This window comes from Ovis aries, chromosome 15 (assembly GCF_016772045.2).
Source record: "Ovis aries strain OAR_USU_Benz2616 breed Rambouillet chromosome 15, ARS-UI_Ramb_v3.0, whole genome shotgun sequence".
Classification (NCBI taxonomy): Eukaryota; Metazoa; Chordata; class Mammalia; order Artiodactyla; family Bovidae; genus Ovis; species Ovis aries.
The window spans coordinates 433,327-461,263 of record NC_056068.1 but is presented as its reverse complement, the minus strand read 5'-3'; the positions used below and the strand labels follow the sequence as shown (position 1 = coordinate 461,263).

The window sequence follows — 27,937 nt, the reverse complement described above, 5'->3', positions numbered from 1 at the left end:
ACTCTTCTGGTTGGTGGATGCTTATGGCTTATTAGTTCCAAATTCCTTATCAGGATCTCCTGTCATAAAAAAATTCATGCAAATGGTTACTATGGTGCCTGGCCAGGGTGGGCGGTTTCAATCAGTGTGCTTCCCCTAACAACTCCCCCCTGTAAGATGGGGTATAGTGGCGCTGTTGGTTCAGGCTCCTTGGGATTCTTCAGGTTCTTTCCTACACGTGTCACCAACAACTGAGCAGTAGAAAATCCCTGTTGAGGCAAAAAAGGTTTTACCCAAGGGAGGGGGCACAATATGATATTTTCCCATACTATGATATAGGGAACTTGGTCAGGGTGTCTGATCCGCAGTCGGAAGATGATATCTCGGACTTGGTGTACAGTTCCCAAGTCATAGGTGCCTTCTGAGGACCAGCCTACATGGAAGGTTGGCCATTCTGGCTGCAAAAAGTGATTAATTTATTCCTTATACTTTCTACACTGAGGTCATGAGCACACATCTTGACTTCCTTAAAATTATCAGTAACCAAGGATAGAGGTGTGGAGCTAGAATGGCGTTGCCCCATCATCCCTGGATCAGTCAGATGTTGGTAAATTAACACAGACAATACAAACAGCCACACAGACAGACAGAGAGACAGGAGAAATACACCTACAGGAGTCTGGAGGCAAAACCAAAAGACAACGGCCTCTGGCCGTTCAGTGGGAGTGACCTGCTATCATCTACAGAGAACAGGGGCACTCCATCCTCTCCGAGAGGGTCAGGGACCTCTCCCAATGACCCCCACCGGTGACCCGTCAGCAAGTTTGCCTGAGTCATATACTGATCTCAGAAAATAGGCCCTGTCAGAAACTAACAGAAAGACAGAAAAAAGCTTACCGGTTGCAGATGACTCTCCAGATTGGTCTTCCTATGCAGCCAGTGGGAGATCCCGGATGAGGCCCCAAATGTTATGCCCAAGTCGTGAAATCTCCCAAAGACCACCAGGGAGCTGATATCCAATGCAAAAGCAAGAGAGTTTTTATTACCAAGCTCGAGCTGGGGCTCCCACCCATTCCTACACAGCGGCTATAGGGAGGAGCCCCAGATTTTGGATTACATTGCTCATATAGGCAGTATACATGGGAAAAAAGGATTTCTAGGTAGGGGAACACCTGATTGGTCACCTTCTTTCAAAGGGTTGTGTGTTGGTTGTTGATTGGTTCCTATTGTCTAGGTAGACCACAAGTTCCTGAGTGTTAAGTCAGGAGATTTTGATCTGGGGTCCGATTGGCTTGTGGGTGGTGGGGTGAGGTCAGGGCATTTCCAAAGGCTCTTGGATTTCCAAAGGCTCTTTTCCTGGAATCTTACAAAATTGAGTTTTTCTGTTAACAAAATAGAGTAGCTTAGATTCTTCATAATAATATTTATACACAAAGTCAAGGATAAAAAAATAGTATGCCTATAAGTCACGAACCCTTACTTGGGCATAGAATACAACTATACACTTTAGGAATGATCCATTTTATTACATAGAAGTATAGTATTCATTTGTGATAGTATGTATTTTGACCAGAAACATGCAGAATAATTGAGAAAAATAGGAAATGAAAGAAAAGAAGCGCCAAATCAGGAGGGAGAAATTATATAATTATATTATATTATTAACAAATAAGAATATTTTTATGAAAATTAAGTCTATATTCTTTTTAAAAAAAATCTTCAGAAAGATTTATTTTTTTAGAGGGGAAGTGCTGGAAGCCTATTCCTCTAGACTTCCATGAGTTACTCAGGGGGCTTACATCTTTGTAAAAAAAAAAATGAAAAGAAAATTCAAAAAGAAAAATAGCATTGATTATTCAGAGAACCCAAACTTTCATGTTATTCAGTGCTCAGAAAAATTACAAAATCACTAAACCTCAAGTGTAGACAAGTTGATTCTGTTTACATATGTTTGCTGAGGGGAAGGGAATGGACAGAGGATGGAGAAGGAGGAAACATGTGCAGGAAATGTTTGAGCTTGCTCTGATAATATTCACCATGACTCATTCTTGTTAATGCTCCCATCTGATTCAGGAGTTGTATCATTGTTGAAGTTATAGACTGATAAAGGCACACCTCTTGAAAAACTTACAGGCATATAGTAGTGTATAGGCAATGATTTTTTTTTTTCACTCCTACTGAGACTGTTAACAGCCTTGGTAGGCAGGCCTAAGGTTCTCAAGCAGAAAGAGGAAATAAACTGCAAGCAGCAGCCATTTTTCCCTTCTCTGTTGAGAACACCTGGTTCCGCCTGAATTTAACTTTTCTCAAATCTTGAGCTAACCAATGTGTTTTTTCTTATGGAAATGTTTTTCTTAAGCTATGTTAATGACACTATGTATTTACTTTGGAATCTGCCTTTCTTCAATGGGTTCTGCCTAAGACCAACTTTTTTTTTTCTTTTTTTCTCAAACCTTGGGGTGATAATGACTCAACAAACCGTATTCATGTCAACTATTTTATGCCAGTGATGACACACCGTGTTCCATTCCATCTCAAAAAATGCATATTGTGGGAGAGGGGCCTGGTGAAACTTCCTCAGCCTTGAGGTGTTTCTTTAATCTGATTAGAAGCTTGCTAACAGATATAAAATGCCGTGCTAAAAATTAACAAGAAGGCACTCCTTCTGTCCCCTTCTGATGTCCATGTCAGAAGTTTTCCCTATCTCTATTATACTTCAATAAAAAATAATAAAAAACAAAAATAAACAAAAAATTGCTACACAAAAAGTACCCAGAAGTCAAGCCTTTTCTCTGGACCCTGGATCAAAATCCTCTTCTCCGGAAGTCACAAATCCCAGTGTGCCATGGCTCACAACCTCAATGTTTCACTACTTTCTGCAGAATTTAACGTCCATACCTTTACTGAAATCATCAATGTTGGCTGTCATGAGGATAAATTTTCTGGTAGACATTTATTTGCATGTAAAAACTAAGTATATGAACTATTTTCTATCATATAAGTTATCCAAGATCAACTAAATAACTTTGAAATTGACATTAAATTTTTGAGAAAACCAGTTTATTTTGTAGTCTAAGCTAAAAAATGCCCCTTTTGTCACTGAATTCATATCTAGCATTCATCATTTTTTTCCCCCCACACAATGGATTGCTTAAAAAAGAAAAAAATAAAGAGCAATGGGATGGCTTTCTAATTGGATTTTGGGTAAAATGTGCTTATGGCCAGATATCTTCCTTGGTATTTGATCTTCCAACTTTTCTTTTTTAAATACTGGTAGGTGCTACATTTATATTTGTATGTTTAAATTCTGTCTTCTAATCTTCTAGTGTGGCAAATAATTTTAAACATTCAATTAAGCATTGCTAATGGAGTATCTGGTAATACTAGAAAATAATTCTGCTAAGTCACTTCAGTTATGTCCGACTCTGTGTGACTCCATGGATGGCAGCCCACCAGGCTCCCCTGTCCCTGGGATTCTACAGGCAAGAACACTGGAGTCGGTTGCCATTTTCTTCTCCAATGCATGAAAGTGAAAAGTGAAAGGGAAGTCGCTCGGTCGTGTCTGACTCTTGGTGACTCCATGGACTGCAGTCCACCAGGCTCCTCCATCCATGGGATTTTCTCCAGGCAAGAGTACTGGAGTGGGGTGCCATTGCCTTCTCCTCCCTAATGTGCTCCAAATTCAGCTTCATTTTCTGCATACCTTGATGTAGAATAAAGTATTTCATTATTAGGTGAAAAAAAAAAACACCTATAATGAACCTTATTAAGTGTGGAAAGATTGCATTATTTGTCGGAAACAAGAAAATCTTTAACAGATAAATTTGCAGTATTAACTATAGCTTAACTCATGACATAGAACATAAATCTGTGGTCTCAACAAAGATATTTTATATAAAAACTATACACAGTTTCATAAGACATTGTGACAACCTTAAAAACATATTTCAAACAAAATATATGTTTTGAACTAGGAAATTATGAAAGTCTTAAAGTATGTTTTGATCCCTGGAAGTATTCATATAATAAAAGATTTTAACAATGCCCAAGTTATTAAACTAGAGGAAAAATTTACTGCAATTAAATAATAACATATGGTTTTCCTGGAAACAGCAACTCTTCATTAAAAGTAGTTCTTATACTTCCTTGCTGCCTCATTATCTTTGTGTGGCCCAAGCTTTCTCATGCCATTTTTTCATTTCACGATTTCTCAGAGTGTAGATTAGAGGGGAAAACATAGGGGTGACAATGGTGTAAAACACTCAAGGATTTACCAATGGGTAAAATGGAAGGAGGTCTCGTATACATACAAATACAGGGCATGATGAAGAGAAGCATCAGAGTAATGTGGGAGCCACAGATTCATAAGGCTTTGAGCCTCTCTTCTTGACCAAGATTCTTCAGGGGGTGCAGAATGACCCCGTAAGAGATGAATAAGACTAATGAGGAGGCAAGTGATTAGAGACATACATAGGAAAAGGACACATTACTAAATAAATGAGTATCCACAACTAGTTTTCAATCTGGAATATAAATTATACATATAATTAATACCTTACACAAAAATAAAAATTGAGGAGTAAAGGTTCAATAAAAAGTACACCAAGATTTACTTCATATTCTGTTTTGTTGCTTAGTCGCTAAGTTGTGCCTAACACTTTGCAATCCCATGAACTGTAGCCCACCAGTCACCTCTCTTCATGGGATTCTCCAGGCCAGAATACTGGAGTGGGTTGCCATTTCCTTCACCAAGGGATCTTCCTGATCCAGGAATCAAACCCAAGTCTCCTGCATTGGCAGATGGATTTTTTACCTCTGAGTCACCCAGGAAGTACCTCCTATATATTTTACAGTTAATAAAGGAGCTGACTTTCTCCATTCAAGTGGTGGGAGAATCATCTGAGCCACTCACTGAATTCCCAAGTAGATGTCTTGGACAATTTCATTTTTTAAAAAGGATTTAGGAAAAGATACCACGATGTCTTCGGCACTCAGCTTTCTTTACAGTCCAACTCTCACATACATACATGACTACTGGAAAAGCTTTATCTTTGACTAGATGGGCTTTGTCAGCAAAGTAATGTCCTGCTGTTTAATATGCTGTTTGGGTTGATCATGGAGAAGGCAATGACAACCCACTCCAGTACTCTTGCCTGGAAAACCCATGGATGGAGGAACCTGGTAGGCCGCAGTCCATGGAGTCACTAAGAGTTGGGCACGATGACTGAGCGACTTCTTTCACTTTTCACATTCATGCATTGGAGAAGGAAACGGCAACCCACTCCAGTGTTCTTGTCTGGAGAATCCCAGGGATGGCCGAGCCTGGTGGGCTGCCATCTATGGGGTTGCACAGAATCAAAAATGGCTGAAGTGACTTAGCAGGCTGATCATAGCTTTGCTGAAGAATTGATGCTTTTGAACTGTGGTGTTGGAGAAGTCTCTTGAGAGTCCCTTGGACTGTAAGGAGATCCAACCAGTCAATCCTAAAGGAAATCAATCCTGAATATTCACTGGAAGGACTGATGTTGAAGTTGAAGCTCCAATACTTTGGCCACCAGATGGGAAGAGCTGATTCATTGGAAAAGACCCTGATTCTAGGCAAGGTTGAAGGCAGGAGAAGGGGATGACAGAGGATGAGATGCTTGAATGGTATCACCGAATCAATAGACATGAGTTTAAGCAAGCTCTGGAGTTGGTGATGGACAAGGAAGCCTGGTGTGCTGCAGTCCATGGGGTCACAAAGAGTCCAACATGACTGAGTGACTGAAGTGAAATGAACTGAACCATAATGTCAATAGACAATGTAGTTTGTGGAAATTATTTACATTTTACAAGATATACACAGAGTTAATATCTAAAATAAATATTTCTAAGAGATTAACCAATATGATACAGCGAACATAAAGAAATTGTAACTAAAAAGTCTCTTGACGAAAGTAAAAGAGGAGAGTGAAAAAGTTGGTTTAAAGCTCAACATTCAGAGAATGAAGATCATGACATCCGGTCCCATCGCTCCCTGGGAAATAGATGGGGAAACAGTGGAAAGAGTGTCAGACTTTATTTTTGTGGGCTCCAAAATCACTGCAGATGGTGATTGCAGCCATGAAATTAAAAGACGCTTACTCCTTGGAAAAAAAGTTATGAGCAACCTAGATAGCATATTCAAAAGCAGAGACATTACTTTGCCGACTAAGGTCCGTCTAGTCAAGGCTATGGTTTTTCCAGTAGTCATGTATGGATCTAAGAGTTGGACTGTGAAAAAGGTTGAACACCGAAGAATTGATGCTTTTGAACTGTTGTTGAAGAGTCTTTGAGAGTCCCTTGGACTGCAAGGAGATCCAACCAGTCTATTCTGAAGATCAACCTTGGGACTTCTTTGGAAGGAATGATGCTAAAGTTGAAACTCCAGTACTTTGGCCACCTCATGCGAAGAGTTGACTCATTGGAAAAGACTCTGATGCTGGGAGGGATTGGGGGCATGAGGAGAAGGGGACGACCGAGGATGAGATGGCAGGATGGAATCACTGACTCGATGGAAATGAGTCTGAGTGAACTCCGGGAGTTGGTGATGGACAGGGAGGCCTGGCGTGCTCCAATTCATGTTGTCTCAAAGAGTCGGACACGACTGAGCGACTGAACTGAACTGAAGAAAGAATAAATCCAAATGGCCGACAAACATACTTAAGGATGCTGAAACTCACATGTGAACAGAAAAATAGGAATTGAAGTAACAGATTCCTTACAGCAGTATTACCTTGGGTTCTTGAAAGGCATTCAATCAAGTTTCTCAGATGCTACACCACCTTCTGATTTTTAACAGATAACTAAGTATCTTTAGAGAATATTATTAATTGAGCCTATTATGAGATTTAGAATTATCTGCCCTTTAAAATATCTCCAGATAGGTAAACTCAAAATATTTCTAGGTATACTTAATACTGGAGAAAATAAATTCATTCTGTACCTCTGTAACAGGAAAATATCCCAAAAGAGTATTACATAGTTGAATTGATCCCCACATCACATGCTAACAAGTATGTGCTCAAAATCCTTCAAGCTAGGTTTCAGCAATATATAAACCTAGAACCTAGCGATGTACAAGTTGGGTTTCAAAGAGGAGGAGGGGAGGTGGTCCTAAGATGGCAGAAATATAGGACGTGGAGACCACTTTCTCCCTCACAAATTCATCAAAAGAACATTTCAACGCTGACCAAAGTCCACAAAACTACTTCTGAATTCTGGCAGAGGACATCAGGCAACCAGAAAAGCAGATCATTGTCTTCAAAAACAGGTAGGAAAACATATAAAAGAGGAAAAAAGAGACAAAGGAGATGGGGAGGGAGCTCCATCCTGGGAAGGGAATCCCGTCCCGGGAAGGGAATCTTAAGAAGAGAGGTTCCCAAACACCAGGAAACACTCTCCCTGCTGAGTCTGTGGCAAGCCTTGGAAGCACAGAGGGCAACATAACAGGAAGGAAAAATAAATAAATAATTAAAACCAACAGATTACAAGCCCAACAGTAACTCCCCCAGTGGAAAAGCAGCACAGACACCTGCATCCACCACTAGCAAGTGGGGGCAGGACAGGGAGGAGGGGGAGGTGCAGGCTGCCATGCTTTTTAAGAATTGGGCAGGAATGCCCCACGTGCAACCAGAACGAACTCACTTAGGCTAGCAAACCAGACAGTGGGATAGCTACCAAGCAAAAAGCTCAAACATAAGACACCACCAGGACCATGCACAGAACAAAAGATAGAACAGAAATAGCTGGCTGCAGACCATCCCTCGCCGGTGACAGACAGCCAGAGCAGTAAGGGCTGGAAGGGGGCAATAGCAGCCCCGGAGAGATTTTACCTACCAAATTGCAAGCAGGCTTCTTTGCTATGACTTCTGGGGGTTCTCTACAGTAGTCACCATCAGCCTCACAAGGGGCACCAGCAGTACACCCAGAAAACTTAGCAGCAGAGACGGGAAAGGCAATAAGTCCTGTAACTGTGCTTGCCAAACACCTGAGCTACTCAGACCTGGGAAGGGCACAGAATGCAGTCCCAACAGAATCTGTGCCTCTGAGGGCTACCTGAGTGGCTTAGACTGGGGAGGTGCATGCAGCCTAGGGCCAGCCTCAGACCATTCCTGGCAGAGCAATGTAGAGCCTGAGCAGTTTGTGTGCCACGAGCAGGGGCAGGCCCAGCGGGGCTGAGACACTGCATGCACATGACAGTGTTATTTGTTTGCAGCATCTCTCCTTCCCCAGAGCGCGACTGAACAAGTGAGCCTAATATATATATATATATATATATATATATATATATATATATATATGTCCACCACCACCCTCCCTGTGTCAGGACGGAAATCAGACACTGAAGAAATCAGCAAACAGAATAAGTTAAACAGAGGGAACCGCCTTGGTAGTGACCCCACACTGCCCACAACACCAGAGAAAGGGCCAGATATATCTTTACTATTTTTACGATCATTCCTTTTTTTCTTTTCTTTTCCTTCTTTCTTTCTTTTTTTTTTTGGCTTTGTTTTTTGTAGATGTTGTTGTGTGGTTGTTTTTCCTTCTTTTCTTTTTCTTCTTTTTTTTCCTAACTTTTTAAAATTGTAAAGCCCTCTGTTTCTCCTTTAATTTTTATTTCTATAACCTACTATTACTTTTCAAAACCGAAAAAAAAAGACCCTATTTTTTAAAGCAAACACCATATATAGCCTTTATGTGGTTGTTGTTGGTTTTTTTTTTTTTAATAATTCTTGTGGCTTTTTTTTCTTCTTCTTCTTTTCTTTAATATTGTATTTTTGAAAATCCAACCTCTACTCTAGATTTTTAATCTTTGCTTTTTGGTTTTGTAGTCAATTTTGCACATTTAAAAACCCAAACTTCACTTCCCAATTTTACCTGAGAGCGAGATTACTGGCTTGACCACTCTCTCCTCCTTTGGACTCTCCTTTTTCTCCACCAGCTGGCCTCTGTCTCTTCCCTCCCCCTTCTCTTCTCTACCCAACTCTGTGGATCTCTGTGTGTTCCAGACGGTGGAGAACACTTAAGGAACTGGTTACTGGCTGGATCTGTCTCTCATCTTTTCATTTCCCTGTTTTATCCTCCTGGCCACCTCTGTCTACTTCCTCCCTCTCTTCTTCCCTGTATAACTCCGTGAATACCTCTGAGTGGTCCAGACTGTGGAGCATACATAAGGAAGTGATTACAGGCGAGCTTGCTATCTCCTCTTTTGATCCCACCTCATCTCATTCCAGTCACCTCTAATTACCCCCTCCCTCTTTTCTTCTCCTTGTAACTCAGTGAACCTCTCTGGGTGTCCCTCAATGTGGAGAAACTTTTCATCTTTAACCTAGATGTTTTATCATCAGTGCTGTATAGATGGAGAAATCTAGAGGCAACTGTAAAAATAAAACTGAAAACCAGAAGCAGGAGGCTTAAGTCCAAAGCCTGAAAACATCAGAGAACTCCTGAATCCAGGGAACATTAATCAATAGGAGCTCATCAAATGCCTCCATACCTACACTGAAACCAAGCACCACCCAAGGGCCAACAAGTTCCAGAGCAAGACATACCACACAAATTCTCCAGCAACACAGGAACACACCCCTGAGCTTCAATATACAGGCAGCTCAAAATTACTCCTAAACCATTGACGTCTCATAACCCATTACTGGTCACTCCATTGCACTCCAGAGAGAAGAAATCCATCTCCACCCACCAGAACTCCAACACAAGCCTCCTAACCAAGAAACCTTGGCAAGCCACTGATACAAACCCACCCACAGTGAGGAAGCTCCATAACCAAGAGAACTCCACAAATTCCCAGAATATAGAAAGGCCACAACAAACACAGCAATATAACCAAGATGAAGAGAAAGAGGAATACTCGGCAGGTTAAGGAACAGGAGAAATGCCCACCAAACCAAACAAAAGAGGAAGAGCTAGGGAATCTACCTGAGAGAGAATTCAGAATATTGATAGTGAAAATGATCCAAAATTTTGAAATAAAAATGGAATCACAGATAAATAGCCTAGAGACGAGGATTGAGAAGATGCAAGAAAGGTTTAACAAGGACCTAGAAGAAATAAAAAAGAGTCAATATATAATGAATAATGCAATAAATGAGATCAGAAACACTCTGGAGGCAACAAATAGAATAAAGAAGGCAGAAGATAGGATTAATGAATAGAAGATAGAATGGTAGAAATAAATGAATCAGGGAGGAAAAAAGAAAAACGAATTAAAAGAAGTTAGGACAATCTCAGAGACCTACAGGACAATATGAAATGCCCCAACATTCAAATTATAGGAGTCCCAGAAGAAGAAGACAAAAAAAAAAAAAAAAAAGACCATGAGAAAATCCTTGAGGAGATAATAGTTGAAAACTTCCCTAAAATGGGGAAGGAAATAATCACCCAAGTCCAAGAAACACAGAGAGTTCCAGATAGGATAAACCCAAGGCGAAACACCCCAAGACACATATTAATCAAAGTAACAAAGATTAAACACAAAAAAATGAATATTAAGAGCAGCAAGGGAAAAACAACAAATAACACACAAGGGGATTCCCATAAGGATAACAGCTGACCTTTCAATAGAAACTCTTCAGGCCAGGAGGGAATGGCAAGACATGCTTAAAGTGCAGAAAGAAAATAACCTACAGCCCAGATTACTGTACCCAGCAAGGATCTCATTCAAATATGAAGGAGAAATCAAAAGCTTTACAGACAAGCAAAAACTGAGATAATTCAGCACCACCAAACCAGCTCTCCAACAAATTCTAAAGGATATTATCTAGACAGGAAACACAAAAAGGGTGTATAAACCTTAACCCAAGACAATAAAGTAAATGGCAACAGAATCATACTTATCAATAATTACCTTCAACGAAAATGCGTTGAATGGCCAACCAAAAGGCAAAGACTGGCCAAATGGATATAAAAATAAGACCCCTATATTTGTTGTCTACAAGAGACCCACCTGAAAACAAGGGACATATACAGACTGAAAGTGAAGGGCTGGAAAAAGATATATCCCACAAATAGAGAACAAAAGAAAGCAGGAGTGGCAATGCTGATATCCGATAAAGTAGACTTTAAAACAGGCTGTGAAAAGAGACAAAGAAGGCCACTACATAATGGTCAAAGAATCAATCCAAGAAGATATAACAATTAAAAATACATATGCACCCTACATAGGAGCATCACAATATGTAAGACAAAATCTACTAAATATGAAAGGAGAAATTAACAATAACACAATAATAGTGGGAGACTTGAATACCCCACTCACAACTATGGACAGATCAACTAAACAGAAAGTTAACAAAGAAATGCAAACTTTAAGTGATACAATAGACAAGTTAGACCTAATTGATATCTATAGGACATTTCACCCCAAAACAATGAATTTCACCTTTTCTCAAGTGCTCACGGAAACTTCTCAAGGATAGATCACATCCTGGGCCATAAATCTAACCTTGATAAATTCAAAAATAAAAAATAAAAAATAGAAATCATTCCAAGCATCTTTTCTGACCACAATGCATTAAGATTAGATCTCAATTACAGGAGAAAAACTATTAAAAAGTCCAACATATGGAGGCTAAACAACACGCTTCTGAATAACCAACAAATCACAGAAGAAATAAAAAAAAATAAAAGTATGCGTAGAAATGAATGAAAATGAAAACACAACAACCCAAAACCTGAGGGACACTGTAAAAGTAGTGCTAAGAGGAAAGTTCATAACAATACAGGCATGCCTCAAGAAACAAGAAAAAAGTCAAATAAATGACCTAACTCTACACCTAAAACAACTAGAAAAGGAAGAAATGGAGAACCCCAGAGTTAGTAGAAGGAAAGAAATCTTAAAAATTAGGGCAGAAATAAATGCAAAAGAAACAAAAGAGACCATAGCAAAAATCAACAAAGCCAAAAGCTGGTTCTTTGAAAGGATAAATAAAATTGACAAACCATTAGCCACACTCATCAAGAAACAAAGATAGAAAACTCAAATCAATAAAATTAGAAATGAAAATGGAGAGATCACAACAGACAACACAGAAATACAAAGGATCATATGAGACTACTATTAGCAATTATATGCCAATAAAATGGACAACGTGGAAGAAATGGACAAATTCTTAGAAAAGTACAACTTTCCAAAACTGAACCAGAAAGAAATAGAATGGGTTAACAGACCCATCACAAGCACGGAAATTGAAACTGTAATTGGAAAATTTACAGCAAACAAAAGCCCAGGTCCAAATGTCTTCACAGCTGAATTCTACCCAAAATTTAGAGAAGAGCTGACACCTATCCTACTCAAACTCTTCCAGAAAATTGCAGAGGATGGTAAACTTCCAAACTCATTCTATGAGGCCACCATCATCCTAATCCAAAAGCCTGACAAAGATGCCACAAAAAAAGAAAACTACAGGCCAATATCACTGATGAACATAGATGCAAAAATCCTCAACAAAATTCTAGCAATTAGAATCCAACAACACATTAAAAAGATGATAGACCATGACCAAGTGTGCTTTATCCCAGGGATGCAAGGATTCTTCAATATACGCAAATCAATCAATGTAATTCACCACATTAACAAATTGAAAACTAAAAACCACATGATTATCTCAATAGATGCAGAGAAGCCCTTTAACAAAATTCAACATCCATTTGTGATGAAAACTCTCCAGAAACCAGGATTAGTAGGAACATATCTCAATACAATAAAAGCTATATATGACAAACTCACAGCAAATTTATCCTCAATGATGAAAAATTGAAAGCTTTTCCCCTAAAGTCAGGAACAAGACAAGGGTGCCCAATTTCACCGCTACTATTCAACATAGTTCTGGAAGTTTTGGCCACAGCTATCAGAGCAGGAAAATAAATAAAAGGAATCTAAATTGGAAAAGAAGAAGTAAAACCCTCACTGTTTGCAGATGACATGATCATCTACATAGAAAACCCTAAAGACTCCACCAGAAAATTACTAGAGCTAATCAATGAATATAGTAAGGTTTCAGGATACAAAATCAACACAGAAATCCTTTGCATTCCTATACACTAATAATGAGAAAGTAGGAAAAGCAATTAAGGAAACAATTCCATTCACCACTGCAATGAAAAAAAAAATACTTAGGAATATATCTACCAAAAGAACCTAAAGACTTATATGTAGAAAACTATAAAATACTGATGAAAGAAATCAAAGAGGACACTAATAGATGGAGAAATATACCATGTTCATGGATCGGAAGAATCAATATAGTGAGAATGAGTATTCTACCCAAAGCAATCTACAGATTCAGTGCAATCCCTATCAAGCTACCAGCCATATTTTTCACAGAACCAGAACAAATAATTTCAAGATTTGTATGGAAATACAAAAAACCTTGAATAGCCGAAGCAATCTTGAGAAAGAAGAATGGAACTGGAGAAATCAACCTGCCTGACTTCAGGCTCTACTACAAAGCCACAGTCATTAAGACAGTATAGTACTGGCACAAAGACAGAAATATAGATCAACGGAACAAAATAGAAAGCCCAGAGACAAATCCACGCACATATGGACACCTTATCTTTGACAAAGGAGGCAAGAATATACAATGGAGTAAAGACAATCTCTTTAACAAGTGGTGCTGGGAAAACTGGTCAACCACTTGTAAAAGAATGAAACTAGATCACTTTCTAACACCACACAAAAATAAACTCAAAATGGATTAAAGATCTAAATGTAAGACCAGAAACTATAAAACTCCTAGAGGAGAACATAGGCAAAACACTCTCAGACATAAATCACAGCAGGATCCTCTATGATCCACCTCCCAGAATTCTGGAAATAAAAGCAAAAATAAACAAATGGGACCTAATTAAAATTAAAAGCTTCTGCACATCAAAGGAAAATATAAAAAATTTGTAAAGATAGCCTTCGGAGTGGGAGAAAATAATAACAAATGAAGCTAGTGACAAACAACTAGTCTCAAAAATATACAAGCAGCTTATGCAGCTCAATTCCAGAAAAATAAACGACCCAATCAGAAAACGGGCCAAAGAATTAAATAGACATTTCTCCAAAGAAGACATACGGATGGCTAACAAAAACATGAAAAGATTCTCAACATCACTCATTATCAGAGAAATGCAAATCAAGACTACAATGAGGTTCCATTTCACACCAGTCAGAATGGCTGCGATCCTAAAGTCTGCAAGCAGTAAATGCTGGAGAGGGTGTGGAGAAGAGGGAACCCTCCTACACTGTTGGTGGGGATGCAAACTAGTACAGCCACTATGGAGAACAGTGTGGAGATTCCTTAAAAAATTGCAAATAGAACTGCCTTATGACCCAGCAATCCCACTGCTGGACATACACACCGAGGAAACCAGAATAGAAGGAGACACATATATCCCCATGTTCATCGCAGCACTGTTTATAATGCCAGGACATGGAAACAACCTAGATGTCCATCAGCAGATGAATGGATAAGAAAGCTGTGGTACATATACACAATGGAGTATTGCTCAGCCATTAAAAACAAATACATTTGAATCCATTCTAATTAGATGGATGAAACTGGAGCTGATTATACAGAGTGAAGTAAGCCAGAAAGAAAAACACCAATACAGTATACTAACACATGTATATGGAATTTAGAAAGATGGTAATGATGACCCTGTATGCAAGACAGCAAAAGAGACATAGATGTGTAGAGCAGACTTTTGGACTCTGTAGGAGAGGGAGAGGGTGGGATGTTTTGGGAGAATGGCATTGAAACATGCATACTATCATGTAATAAATGAATCGCCAGTCTATGTTCGATGCAGGAAACAGGATGCTTGGTGCTGGTGCACGGGGATGATCCAGAGAGATGATATGGGGTGGGAGGTGTGAGGGGGTTTCATGTTTGGAAACTCATGTACACCTGTGGTGGATTCATGTCAATGTATGGCAAAACCAATATAGTATTGTAAAATAAAATAAAGTTAAAATAAACATTAAAAAAATTCTAAGAGGAGGAGGAAACAGAGTTCAAGTTGACAACATCACTGGACTATGGAGAAAACAAAGGAGTTCCAGAAAAACATCTACTTCTGCTTCATTGACTATGATTTGTGGTCTTCGATTTTATGGATTAAAACACAGAACATTTTTTAAGAGATGGGAGTACCAGACCACCTTTCCTGTCTCTTGAGAAACCTGCATGGAGGCAAGAAGCAATACTTAGAACCAGATGTGGAACAATGGACTGATTCCAAATTGGGAAAGGAATTCACCAAGGCTGTATATGCTCACCCTTTTTATTTGACTTATATGCAGAGCACATAATGGGAAATGCTGGGCTGAATGAATTACAAGCTGGAATCAAGAATGGTAGGAGAAATATCCACAATCTCAGATAAGCAGATGATACCACCCTAATCACAGAAAGTAAAGAGGAATAAAGAGCTTCTTGAGGAAAGTGAAAGTGGAGAGTGAAAAAGTTGGCTTAAAGCTCAACATTCAGAAAACGAAGATCATGGCATCTGGTCCCATCACTTCATGGTAAATGGATGGGGAAACAGTGGAAACAGTGTCAGACTATTTTTTTGGCTCCAAAAATCACTGCAGATGGTGACTGTAGCCATGAAATTAAAAGACGCTTACTACTTGGGAGGAAAGTTATGACCAAACTAGACAGCGTATTAAAAAGCAGAGACATTACTTTGTCAACAAAGGTCCATCTAGTCAAGGCTATGGTTTTTTCCAGTAGTCATGTATGGATGTGAGATTTGGCTTATGAAGAAAGCTGAGCACCGAAGAATTGATGCTTTTGAACTGTGGTGTTGGAGAAGACTCTTGAGAGTTCCCTGGACTGTAAGGAGATCTAACCAGTCCATCCTAAGGAAAATCAGTCCTGGGTGCTCATTGGAAGGACTGGTGTTGAAGCTGAAACTCCAATACTTTGGCCACCTGATGTGAAGAGCTGACTCATTTAAAAAGACCCTGATGTTGGGAGAGATTGAAGGCAGGAGGAGAAGGGGAAGACAGAGAATGAGATGGTTTGATAGCATTACCGACTCAATGGACATGAGTTTGCGTAATCTCCAGGAGTTGATGATGGAGAGGGAGGCCTGGTGTGCTGTGGTTCATGGGGTCATAAAGAACTGGACTCAACTGAGCAACTGAAATGAACTGAAGTGAACAGTCATCCAGACAGTATGACACTTGCACAAAAATAGAAATATAGACCAATGGAACAACATAGAAAGCCCAGAAATAAACCCATACACCTATGGGTACCTTATGCTTGACAAAGGAGGCAATAGTATACAATGGGGCAAAAACAACCTCTTCAATAAATGGTGTCAGGAAAAGTGGATAGCTACATGTTAAAGAATGAAGTTAGAATACTTCCTAACACCATACACAAATATAAACTCAAAGTGGATTAAAGACCTAAATGTAAGATCAGAAACTATAAAACTCTTAGAGGAAAACAAGCAGAACACTCAATGACATAAGTAAAAGCAAGATCCTCTATGACCCACCTCTTAGAGTGATGGAAATAAAAACAAAAGTAAACAAGTGAGACCTGATTAAACTTAAAAGTTTTTGCACAGCAAAGGAAACTATAAACAAGGTGGAAAGACTACCCACAGATTGGGAGAAAATAATAGCAAATGAAACAACTGACAAAGGATTAATTCCAAACTATACAACCAGCTCATACAACTCAATGCCAGAGAAACAAACAACCCAATGAAAACATGGGGAAAAGACCTAAACATACGTTTCTCCAAAAAGACATATAGATGGCTAACAGACCCATGAAAAGATCCTCATCATTGCTCATTATTAGAGAAATGAAAATCAAAACTACAATGAGATATCTCCTCACACCAGTCAGAATGGACATCATCAAAAAGTCTACAAACAATAAATGCTGGAAAGGGTGTGGAGAAAAGGGAGCACTCTTGCACTGTTGGTGGAAATATAAATTGATACAGACATTAGGAAAGATGGTATGGAGATTCTTTAAAAAAACTAGAATAAAACCACCATATAACCCAGCAATCCCACTCCTAGGCATATACCCCAAGTGAGCCAAAATTGAAAAAGACACATGTATCCCATTGTTAATTGCAGCACAATTTACAATAGCAAGAACCTGGAAGCAATGTCATCAACAGATGTCCATTGACAGATGAATGTATAAAATCAGGTACATATACACAGTGGGATATATTACTCAGCCATAAAAAGGAATAACTTTGAGTCAGCTCTAATGAGGCTGATGAACCTAGAACTTATCATACAGAGTGAAGTGAGTCAGAAAGAGAAAGATACATATCATATTCTACTGCATATATATGGAATCTAGAAAAATGGTACTGAAGAATTTATTTTCCGGGCAGCAGTGGAGAAACAGACATAGAGAATAGACTTATGGACATAGGGAGAGATGAGGAAAGGGTGAGATGTATGGAAAGAGTAACATGGAAACTTACATTAAAATATGTAAAGCAGATAGCCAATGGGAATTTGCTGTATGGCTCAGGAAATTCAAACAGGGGTTCTGTATCAACCTAGAGGGGTGTGGTGGTTAGGGGGATGGGAGGGAGCTTCAAAAGGGAGGGTATATATGGATACCTATGGCTGATTCATGGTTGAGGTTTGTCAGAAAACAACAGAATTCTATATAGCAATTGTCCCTCAATTAAAAAAAGAGAGAAAGAGATCACTAGACGTCAGTAAAGCCCTATTTTTTTAATCCAAACACTTAGCATATTGTAAATACAAAGTTTGAATATCAAGTAATGAGAAAAAATATGCATCTATATTATATATTATACATTGATTATCTATTATACATCTACACATATATTATATATTATACATCTATATCTATATAATACATCCATAAACATGATTTTCAAAAACAATTAAAATGTAATCCCTACTTAATACTTTATATCAAAGTGAAGATGGGTCATATATTTTTAAAGACTTAAAAATTAAAAGTTTAAAAATATGGGAGAATATTTTGGTGAAACTGTAATAGGAAAATTCTTTCTTAGCAAATCATAAAAGACATTAAAATATTGACAGATTTAAATACACAAATGTCGATATAATTCTACTCGACCCAAGATATTCTGCACCCTATGGATGTAAATCAAATCAAACAAAGCATAAACTGAAAACATAATAATTCAACACACACGGTAAATGGGATGCTTTCCTTAGTATTTATTTAAATCATAACAACAGTATGGAAAGAGATCAGCAGTGAAATAAAACATGTGAAATCCTTTCACAAGCAAATCATAAAAAGGAATTTCCATGATTTTAAGATGCGAAGAGATGCCAAAATTTAAACCTATTTATTTGTATTTAAAGCATACAAATCAAACACAATTTAAATTTTAAGACTGTCATATACCAGCAATGCTTATCAATTACTGATTTTTAACAATGTAATCAAATATACACATTCCAGAGTTAGGGGAGTAGTGAATTTATTGAAGGTCATATATGCCATTTTGGCAATAAATATGAACATTAACATTTTAAATGTATATATCGGTTGACTCAACAATTTTACTTCTAAGATTTCACATTTAGAAAATTATAAAGTCTTATTGTAGAATTGCTTATCATTGGAAAAAATAGGAAAATATGAAAAGAACTAGATAAATTAATTTCAATGTATTTTCAAATAACAAACTATAAGGAAACATAATGAGTTAAGTCTGTATAGCCTGATATGTAAAGATTTTGAGGAGAAGGGCTAGTAAAATGCAACATGTATACAGAGAGACATTATAACAAATCCATATATGCACATATACTTATTTTTGAAAAATTTTTGCTTGAAGAATTTTAGGAACAGAGGGATGCATCTGGAACAACTGGGAGAATTTGATTTGGCATGGAAAGGAGTTTTATTCTACACATTCCTTTTTACATGGTTGCTATTTATTAGCCATTATATTTTCTGTTTCTTACTTAAAAATCTAAAATAGTCCATTAAATATCACCCTACTCATTTAACTTACATGCAGAGTACATCATGCAAAATGCTGGGCTGGATGAAGAATAAGCTGGAATCAAGATTGCAGGGAGAAATATCAATAACCTCAGATATGCAGATGACACCACCCTTATTTCAGAAAGTAAAAGGAATTAAGAGCCTCTTGAGGAAAGTGAAAGAGAAGAGTGAAAAAGGTGGCTTAAAACTCAACTTTCAAAAAACGAAGATCATGGCATTCAGTCCCATCACTTCATGGTAAATAGATGGGGAAACAACAGAACAATAATAGACTTATTCTATTGGGCTCCAAATCACTGCAGATGGTGACTGCAGCCATGAAATTAAGAGATGATTGCTCCTTGGAAGGAAAACTGTGACCAACATAGACAGCATATTAAAAAGCTGAAACATTTCTTTGCCAATAAAGGTACATATAGTCAAAGCTATGGTTTTTCCAGTAGTTATGGATGGATATGAGAGTTGGGCCATAAAGAAAGCTAAGTGCTGAAAAACTGATGCTTTTTAATGGTGGTATTGAAGAAGACTCTTGAGAGCCCCTTGGACTGCAAGGAGATCAAACCAATCCATTCTAAAGGAGATCAGTCCTGGGTGTTCTTTGGAAGGAATGCTGCTAAAGCTGAAACTCCAATGCTTTGGCCACCTCATGCAAAGAGTTAACTCATTGTAAAAGACTCTGATTCTGGGAGGGAGTGGGGACAGGAGGAGAAGGGGACGACAGAGGATGAGATGGTTGTATGGCATCACCGACTCAATGGACATGAGCTTGATCAAGCTTCTGGAGTTGGTGATGGACAGGAGAGAATAGTGTGCTGCAGTCCATGGGGATGCAAAGAGTCAGACAGGACTGAGTGACTGAAGTGAGCTGAACTGAACTGATTCAATTAAAATGTAATTTTTAACACAAATGAAATTGATTGAAGAGAATAGTCTACATAATATTAAATATTTTATCTAGCAAAATAAAAAAAACCCATAAAAATACAAGACTGCTGACAATAACATTAAGAATGATAAAATAATAAAAGTAAAAGCAGAAATTAAGTAAAAGTTATTGGAAATATATATAAATTCCAGATTAATTCATTGCATATGATTTATTGACTGCCTATTGTAAATACATGCTACTTCTTTAGATGCTGAGCTAAACCAGACGTTATAAAATTTACAGTCTAAAAGAGAAACTGTTAATAGCAGAGCAAATTTACAGTCCATTCTTTAATTGTAAATATCATAACTCCTTTAGAGAAAAAGACATTTGTATCACTTTGTAAACTTCTACAATCCAAGAAGATTGGCTCTAATGCTAAATTAGCTTCTTCATATTGGATTTAACACTTTATGTGATATTTTCTTTTCTCTCCAGAGCTTCTTCATAGCATTAGTCATCTCAGAATTTAACTGTAAATTAATGGGTTCAGCATGGAAGTTATGGCTGAAAACAACACACTCAATGATTCGTCAATGGGTAAGCTCTTAGCAGGTCTCGCATACATGAAAATACAGGGAACAAAGAAGCATACAACTACAGTGATGTGGGAACCACAGGTCTGGAGTGCTTTCTGCCTCACTTCCTGACTCAGGTTCTTCAGAGAGTGTAGGATGACTCCATAGGAGACGAGTAAGAGCAGAAACACTATAGAGCAGATCAGTCCTCCATTGGCCACAACTAAGATGCCAATGACATCGGTGTCAGTACAGATGAGTTTTAGTAAAGGGAACATGTCACATATAAAGTGATCAATGGCATTAGGAGCCACAGAATGGGAGCCCATAGATAGTGCCAAATTGAATTACTGAATACAAGAAACCTTCAACCCAGGACATCACCAGCATCATAACACACACCCTCTGCCTCATGATCACCAAATAATGCAAGGGCTTACAGATGGCCACATAGCAGTCATAGGCCATCACCAGCAGAAGGATGATCTCTAATGCACCAAAAATGTGCTCTGTAAACAGCTGGATCATACAGGATTGGAAAGATGTGGTATTATTCCCAAAGAATATATAGGAAATAAATCTTGGAGAAATAGAAGAGCAAAAAACCTAAATCTATAAATGATTTAATTGTAAATATCAAGGAAAAAGTACATTGGTGAGTTCAGGATCTTACTGACTATTATAGTTGTGATGATGAGCAGATTTCCCACCATGGTCAAAATGTAGAGGAACAAGAACAGAACAAAAATAACTTTTCACTCCTTTGGATTCTGTGTGAAGCCCAGGAAGACAAAGTAAGATATGTTGTTCCTTGGTTACATCTAGTCTGGAGAGGAGCTGAGTTAACCTATTAGAAGTATACCTGTAAAACAAGGAGAAAGAAAAATTTAATGCATTATTGCATTTCTGCATGCTGTCACTTTAGTCACGTGAAATTTTTGTGACCCTATGGACTGTTGCCCACCAGGCTCCTCTCTCCATGGGATTCGCCAGGACAGAACACTGGAGTGGGCTGCTATTTTCTTCTCCAGGACCCTTCTTCCTTCCCAACCTGAGGATTGAACGTGTGTTTGCCTGCATCTCCTGCATTGTAGTTGGATTCTTTACCCACTGAGCCACTTCGGTTCAGTTCAGTTCAGTCACTCAGTTGTGTCTGACTCTTTGAGACCCCATGAATTGCAGCACGCCAGGCCTCCCTGGCCATAACCAACTCCTGGAATTCACTTAAACTCATGTCCATTGAGTCAGTGATGCGATCCAGCCATCTCATCCTCTGTCGTCCCCTTCTCCTCCTGCCCCCAATCCCTCCCAGCATCAAAGTCTTTTCCAGTGAGTCAACTCTTCGCATGAGGTGGCCAAAGTACTGGAGTTTCAGCTTTAGCATCATTCCTTCCAAAGAAATCCCAGGGCTGATCTCCTTCAGAATGGACTGGTTGGATCTCCTTGCAGTCCAAGGGACTCTCAAGAGTCTTCTCCAACACAATAGTTCAAAGGCATTAGTTCTTCATTGCCCAGCTTTCTTCACAGTCCAGCTCTCACATCCATACATGACTACTGGGAAAACCATAGCCTTGACTAGACAGACCTTTGTTGGCAAAGTAATGTCTCTGATTTTGAATATGCTGTCTAGATTGGTCATAACTTTCCTTCCAAGGAGTAAACGTCTTTTAATTTCATGGCTGCAATCACCATCTGCAGTGATTTTTGAGCCCCCCAAAATAAAGTCTGACACTATTTCCACTGTTTCCCCGTCTATTTCTCTTGAAGTGATGGGACCAGATGCCATGATCTTCGTTTTCTGAATGTTGAGCTTTAAGCCAACTTTTTCACTGTCCTCTTTCACTTTCATCAAGCAGCTTTTTAGTTTCTCTTCATTTTCTGCCATAAAGGTGGTGTCATATGCATATCTGATGTTATTGCTATTTCTCCTGGCAATCTTAATTCCAGCTTGTGCTTCTTCCAGCCCAGCGTTTCTTATGATGTACTCCGAGCCACTGGTGAAACCCTAATGCATTAGAAATTTCATTTCTTCATCCATTCAGTTAAAAGAATATGTGTGGACTATAAATATAGATATTGTGATTACCAAGTAGAATAAGGCATAGCTCCCTACCATCAGAATCAGAAAATTCGAGGCACACATAGTAAGTACCGTTATAAGAGTATATGTTTACACAAGCTAAGTGTAACAGTGTAGGAATATATCAATGAAACGGAAACTGGAAAATGTTTCCCAAAGGAAGCAAATACTTTAGGTGAATTTTAAAGGAAAATTGAAACAAGAAGAGAAGATGAGAAGTGAGCTCCTTAAAAAGGTATACCATGTATAAAGTCACAATTCTATAACACTTGAGGTCACTTTAACTAATTTATAAATTCACTGTGAGTAGCTCAAATAAATAGAACATTACCATCCTGAATTTTCTCAAACCACATTGAGACTCTTTAGGGTCTTTAGTTAGATATTCCTTCTTTTCCTGACCAATACATGCTAAACAAATTAACGTTGTATCTCTAGCACCTATCTGCCCACTTATTTCCCACTTTTTGTAGGCAGCCTCTCCAGTTTAGGATATCTACTATTGGATATCAACCTAGTATAAAAAATAAAATTTAAAATTTCCACAATATAAGAAATTAAATGGTGCTACCTTCCTTGTGGAGAAGGCAATGACAACCTACTCCATTACTCTTGCCTGGAAAATCCCATGGATGGAGGAGCCTGATAGGCTGCAGTCCATGGGGTCGCTAAGAGTCGGATACGACTGAGCGTCTTCCCTTTCACTTTTCACTTTCATGCATTGGAGAAGGAAATGGCAACCCACTCCAGTGTTCTTGCCTGGAGAATCCCAGGGACGGGGGAGCCTGGTGGGCTGCCGTCTATGGGGTTGCACAGAGTCAGACACGACTGAAGTAACTTAGCAGCAGCAGCAGTAGCAACCTTCCTAGTAATTGCTGAGGGAAAACAGAAAAATCTGAGTGTCCTTCACTGATTTATTACTCTCAGATTGTTTATTGATGATTTTAATCCTGTTGTCTCACTTCCAAAATATGTCACAAATTTGATCTTTCCCTACGAGACTTACTCCCCCACAGGTTTTCTTCCTGGATCACTGAAACAGCCTTCTGCCCACGTCTTCCCACTTTTATTCTGACCTCAAGAAAACTGTTTTCTTGAAGAAGCTCATATAATTCTCTTTAGATCTTGTTCTGATTAAATCAGCCACTTCTTAAAACTCCTAAACGGGACTGCAAACATGCCCTCACAATTCAATATGTCACGTGAAAATCTATGGTAACAAGATATATAGTCCCCATTTCAGTTGAAGAAACTAAGGCTCAGAACATATAATTTTCCAAAGGTTGCACTTTTTAAAGTAATAAAGCTAGAATTAAATCTGTTTGATTTATTTCAGAGTAATTTAGTTTCTTACATAATAAAGCCACACAATGGGGAAGCCCACTTCCCCCTGGTTCTTTAGTTTTACCTTCTGGATCCTTATTCACAATCTGAAGGAAGAATTTTTAACTCATTCATAGGACCTGAAATACCTTCTTTTATCAAGTTAAATGCTAGATGGTAAAATACTACATTATTATTTGAGGTTGATTTTTATTTCATTCCACTGTCTGTCCATTTTATTCATGGAATTCTCTGATTATTCAGAAGATTGTTTTTATTTGCAGTGTAAAATTTTAAATGAAATTCCATGCTGCATGAACACACATATACACATGCACAAACTATGTACACAATATGCCAGGTTGGGATAATTTATCAAAGACAAATAAATGCTCTTTTGACACAGGAAGAACAACTAACCGTTTTCAGGAAAAATGTCTCTAGTTACTTCTGTTCCTACTAATCTCAAGATAGAAAAATGTCATCCAATTATTCAGCCATTTTCATTATATCATCCAGAATAGCTGACTTGAGACATGAAAAATATTCTTGTCCTTTTTTATGCAATGCCTAAAGGCCTAAATGCCTAAAGGCCTAGCCAAGGACATCCTAAAATTTTTATATCAGTTCTTACAAGGATAAGATCTTTTTCCTGACATGGGCAAATATCAGGACGTTTTATCTTTTTTAACCACATTTACGCTTGAGTCTTTTTTTTTTTTTTCTCATATTGAGTCTTAGATTTGGAATGTATCCAAGACTGACTTATGCTTAATTAAATTCACTGGGATTTTCCACAAAGTTTTAAAAGTACATGCACTTGTAAAGATACTGGTGGGTCAAATCATGTAGATAGGATCAAAAAGCATAATATTAAGGAAAAAATAGTTTTAGAATAATTTGGAAGTTATTGCAAATTAGAATAAAATATTAGCCCAATTATTCTGCTCTAGTTAGACTTTTTACATTTATTTATTTATTTTATTTTACTTTACAATATTGTATTAGAAACATAGTTTCTAACCACCTACAGCAAGCTTTTCTTTCCTTTTATTTAATATTAAATGTATTCTGCCTTGGGATTTGGATAGATATATAAACAATTTTATTAATTTAGATGTAATGATTATTTACCTATTTTTAAAATTTAATGTATCTGTTTAATATCAGGAACTATACTATCAGTGAGGACACAATAATTAATAAAACAGGGGGAAAATCATATAAAAGTTCCTTCCTACAGAGATCACCTATTTTTATAATAAAGTTAAACAATTTTAATAAAGTAAGTGAGGTCATTCAGTTTCAGTTCAGTCTCTCAGTCGTGTCTGACTCTTTGTGACACCCTGGACTGCAGCACGCCAGAATTTCCTGTCCATCACCAACTCCCGGAGCCTACTCAAACACATGTCCATTGCCTCAGTGATGTTATCCAACCATTTCATCCTCTGCCTTCCCCTTCTTCTCCTGCATTCAACATTTCCCAGCATCAGGGCCTTCTCCAAAGTGCCAGTTCTTTGCATCAGGTGGCCAAAGTGTTGGAGTATTGGTTTCAGCATCAGTTCTTCCAATGAATGTTCAGAATTGATTTTCTGAACATTCTGAGGACAGGTTGGATCTCCTTGCAGTCCAAAAGACTCTCAAGAGTCTTCTCCAACACCATGGTTCAAAATTATCTATTCTTCAGCATTCAGCTTTCTTTATATCCAATTCTCACATCCGTACATGACTAATGGAAAAACCATAGCTTTGACAAGATTGACCTTTTTGATAAAGTGAGATCATAGTCACTCCTTATAAGACAGTGCATTACAAATAGTAAAGTGACAGAAACTTGAAAGGAGATTGAGTCAAACCCACTTATTGATCTTAGAGAGAGCCTCCCAGAGAGGAAAGAAGCAATTGGGACTCACTTTAGGGAGATAGATGCTGATAGTGGCTATTTTGGGGAGGTATCCTACAAGAGGACACTGGTGCTGGCAAGCTTTGTTTTGAAATTCTCCCTCTAGTTTTTTAGTCGTAGGACCCAGTTCCATCCACTAGCTGGCCAATCTATAAAATTTAACCAAATAGATGTCTTACTCCGTGTTATACATGGTATCAGGAGGTGAAATGTACGCTATGCCCTTTGGGTGAACAGCAGTGTGTCAGAAGGAAGAACAGTGGATGGGAAAGAAGAAAGATTTAGAGTGAGAAAAACCTGAGTTAGCATCTTATTTCTCCCATTTAACAGGTATGGGACTTTGGGCATACTATTTCACCTCACAAAACTTAGTGTCTCATGGAAAATTGTTCATTTACTGTTAGAGTATTCTTGTGAAGATTAAGTTAGATACTACATGCATCCCCATCATGTTAGCCTTTTGTTGAGGTCTACTCAAAATATTTTAACTCACTGATACTTCCAGAGCTCATTCTTCAGCTTTAGGATTTCAGATGTCATCCTGGCTTATAGCTATGTCAATTGAACTGTCTTGTGATAGTGTAATCTGCATAAAATAAAAATGGCACACACTTGAAAAAAATATAAGCAAAAGAAAAAAAACAAAAAATCTTTTAACATGCCCTTTAGATATATGGGTGATTGTATTTTTAAAAAATTACTACAGTGCTCACTTCGGAAGCACATATACTAAAATTGGAACGATACAGAGAAGATTAGCATGGCCGCTGTGCAAGGATGACATGCAAATTCTTGAAGCATTCCATATTTTTAAATGATGCAATAGGCCTGTTAGACCTAATTGATATCTATAGGACATTTCACCCCAAAACAATGAATTTCACCTTTTTCTCAAATGCGCACGGAACCTTCTCAAGCATAGATCACATCCTGGGCCATAAATCTAAACTTGATAAATTTAAAAAAAAAAATTGAAATCATTCCAAGCATCTTTTCTGACATTAATGCATTAAGATTAGATCTCAATTACAGGAGAAAAACTATTAAAAACTCCAACATATGAAGGCTGAACAACACACTTCTGAATAACCAACAAATCACAGAAGAAATCAAAAAGAAATCAAAATATGCATAGAAATGAATGAAAATGAAAACACAACAACTCAAAACCTGTGGGACACTATAAAAGTAGTGCTAAGAGGAAAGTTCATAGCAATACAGGCATGCCTCAAGAAACAAGAAAAAAGTCAAATAAATGACCTAACTCTACAACTAAAGGAACTAGAAAAAGAAGAAATGGAGAACCCCAGAGTTAGTAGAAGGAAAGAAATCTTAAAAATTAGGGAAGAAATAAATGCAAAACAAAAGAGACCATAGCAAAAATCAACGAAGCCAAAAGCTGGTTCTTTGAAAGGATAAATAAAATTGACAAACCATTAGCCACACTCATCAAGAAACAAAGAGAGAAAACTCAAATCAATAAAACTAGAAATGAAAATGGAGAGATCACAACAGACAACACAGAAATACAAAGGATCATAAGAGACTACTATCAGCAATTATATGCCAATAAAATGGACAACGTGGAAGAAGTGGACAAATTCTTAGAAAAGTACAACTTTCCAAAACTGAACCAGGAAGAAATAGAAAATGTTAACAGACCCATCACAAGCACGGAAATTGAAACTGTAATCAGAAAATTTACAGCAAACAAAAGCCCAGGTCCAGATGTCTTCACAGCTGAATTCTACCCAAAATTTAGAGAAGAGCTGACACCTATCCTACTCAAACTCTTCCAGAAAATTGCAGAGGATGGTAAACTTCCAAACTCATTCTATGAGGCCACCATCACCCTAATACCAAAACCTGACAAAGATGCCACAAAAAATAAAACTACAAGCCAATATCACTGATGAACATAGATGCAAAAATCCTCAACAAAATTCTAGCAATTAGAATCCAACAACACATTAAAAAGATCATGCACCATGATCAAGCGTGCTTTATCCCAGGAATGCAAGGATTCTTAAATATCCGTAAATCTATCAATGTAATTCACCACATTAACAAATTGAAAAATAAAAGCCATATGATTAGCTCAATAGATGCAGAGAAGCCCTTTGACAAAATTCAACATCCATTTGTTGAAAACTCTCCAGAAAG

At 37.9% G+C, this 27,937-nt stretch overlaps 1 non-coding gene and 1 pseudogene across 1 annotated transcript; one reads left to right on the top strand and one right to left on the bottom strand.

Moving 5' to 3' along the window:
- Positions 1-4,136: 4,136 nt before the first annotated feature.
- Positions 4,137-26,314, bottom strand: LOC105614377 (olfactory receptor 4A47-like; annotated as a pseudogene).
- Positions 26,315-26,479: 165 nt separating this feature from the next.
- Positions 26,480-26,586, top strand: LOC114118606 (U6 spliceosomal RNA). Its single transcript, XR_003591845.1, has one exon. It is a non-coding gene; the product is annotated as a U6 spliceosomal RNA (small nuclear RNA).
- Positions 26,587-27,937: the final 1,351 nt, after the last annotated feature.